Here is a 2,566-nt window from a genome sequence, read left to right on the forward strand (position 1 = left end):
GTACACCTCAACCCTCTGCGTATCCAGTGAGAGGTCCCCCACATGTGGCGAAATTCTCCCCATCCTGAACAAGCTGGAGAAGCATTTCAGGGTGGTTGAAGGAGACGACACTCAGTTCACCCGTGCTGTGAAAGAGGCGGTCTGGGGAGATCTGAAAAAGCGATACCAGGTATTTTCCATTTCCAAGCATAGCCTATGCTTACAAGAGGGCAAACCACATAATTTCACTGTTAGACACTAAACAGTTTGTCATGTTCATTTACAGAATCCAGATATTCAGAACTTTCTCCAGGAGGCCACTTCGATGGACCCTCGCTTCAAAGGCAGATTTAAATATGCTGATGCCTGGGAGAGGTTGAAGAAAGCAGCAGTTGCCAGTGCCAGTGCAACAGAACAGGTATTTTATCCTCATCCTTGTTTACTATGTGTCCTATAATACCGTTTCTATGATGAAGTATTGCTATTTATGTGCAAAATTGTGCCTACAGCTTCCAATGGCGGGCACAGGGCCAGGGGAAGAAGATTCAGATGAGGACAAGGCAGAGGAACATGTAAGTTCATAAATAATCATGGAATACCTCAAATGAACGAATGCAATTTTTTAAGTATGTTTGTCTAAACACTACTTTTATGTATTTTTCAGCACAAGAAGCGTGCCAAAAAGTCAGCCCTAGAGGAGCTGTTTGAGGATGAGGACCTAGAGCTTCTTCAGGAAACAGAATCAGAATCAGAATCAGAATCAGAAGACTTTTATTGCCATGACATGTAAACATGTTAGGAATTTGGTTTGGTACCATGGAGCACGGTTTACAGAAGGACAGGTGCAAGACAGGACAAGACAGTGCAAACCAACATCAAAGTGCAAGAGTCATAATTAATATAAATATAAAGTGCAGAGATCAAGTGTTCAAGTGTTCAAGTGTTCATATCCAGACAGTGCAAAGCTCTCTGGGTGGGGGTGGAGGGAGGGTAGATAGATAGGGGTCAGGTCAGGGGGGGGGGGGCAGCGGCATTTAGGGACCAGTAATAGTGCCCTCCCCATCACTGAAGTGGTCCAGAAAGAAATTTAACTGTACACAAGTTTGTCTTCAATCCCATCAGGTCAAGACCCTGTAGCCTGGTGGTGGGGTAAGCGGGACAGCCTCCCCATACTGTCTAAGCTTTCAGATAAATACATGTGCGTACAAGCCTCATCCACACCATCTGAGAGGGTTTTCTCATGTGCAGGTCATGCAATTAGTCAAGAGAGGTGTCGTATTTTGCCAGAGAAGGCAAATATGCTGATCTTTTTGCAAAAGAATTGCTGAGGTAGGAGTTTTATTTTTATTTATTTTAATTTGAGTGTATATTTAACTGTAATATTATATATATGTATATTGTGCCTCAGTCAGCAGGAGTTTTATTTTCATTTATTTTAATTTGAGTGTATATTTAACAATATATATTGTGCCTCAGCAATAAAAAAGTGAAAAGCTGTTTAATGTTGTCGACCGTGTTATTATTATATATATATATATATAATATATATATATATATATATACAGTATGTCATTTAAAAAAATCTAAAGTACCGAATTAAGTACCGTTTCGGTACCGGTACCGTTTTTAAAGTATCGGTTAGGTACCGGTACCGGATAAAACCCAAACGATACCCAACCCTAGTCACGACGAGAAAACGCTGGTGATGTGGTACCCCATGCAGCTCGCCGCAGATATCAAGTTGCAGGTGCTCCCAGGGTTGAGATGGCCAGTCCAACGGCTGCATGGGCGGGGGTGGAGCTGGAGCCCTGGTCTTACCACTAAGGAGACAGGCAGTGCAATCCTTGACCAGGGTTTCGAGTTCCCTGTCGATGCCTGGCCACCACACAACATCACGACAGCGCTGTTTGAGCCTGACTATGCCCAGGTGACCCTTGTGCGCCATAGCAAGGATACGCGCCCGAAGGACACCTGGGACCACAGTGCAGAACCCGCGAGCGACACAGGTCTCATTCCAAACCGACAACTCCTCCCTGATCCTGGAGTAAGTGAGTAGCTCGTCAGGTACTCTTGCCGGCCACCCCTGCGTGATGTAGGTTGAGAGTGTAGAGAGGGTGGGGTCATCGGCTGAGGCATCCCGGAGCTCTTTCAGCGACACCGTCTCCTGAAGGGGTGTGTGGAGGAGCTGGACGAGGTCATGCTCAGCCTGGTCCAGTCCGGGGGTCAAGGTTGGGGCTGTGGGTGGGCTGGGGATTGAGCGTGATAGCAAGTTGGCTACCACGTTGTCTCGTCCTGGCGTGAACTGTAGCCGATAGTTGTACTGCTGCAGGCGGTCGGCCCAGCGGTGGAGGCGGAGTGGCTTGTGACCGGTGCCAGACGTGGCCAGGAGGGTGATGAGGGCCTGGTGGTCTGTCCTTAGTGTGAATAGACGTCCATAGAGGTACATGTGCCAGCGCTCACATGCCCAGAGGCATGCTAGGGCCTCCCGCTCCCCCACCGAGTACTTCTGTTCCGTGGGGCTGAGAGCACGGGAGGCGAAGGCGATCGGTCTCTCCACCCCCCCTTGCAGCTGGGACATCATAGCACC

General features: G+C 47.9%; 1 long non-coding RNA gene across 1 annotated transcript; it reads left to right on the forward strand.

Moving 5' to 3' along the window:
- Positions 1-268: 268 nt before the first annotated feature.
- Positions 269-709, forward strand: LOC308151447. Its single transcript, XR_013937295.1, has 3 exons — positions 269-397; positions 489-551; positions 644-709. It is a non-coding gene; the product is annotated as an uncharacterized lncRNA (long non-coding RNA).
- Positions 710-2,566: the final 1,857 nt, after the last annotated feature.

This window comes from Nansenia antarctica (assembly GCF_963989245.1).
Source record: "Nansenia antarctica genome assembly, chromosome: 2".
NCBI classification, from domain to species: domain Eukaryota; kingdom Metazoa; phylum Chordata; class Actinopteri; order Argentiniformes; family Microstomatidae; genus Nansenia; species Nansenia antarctica.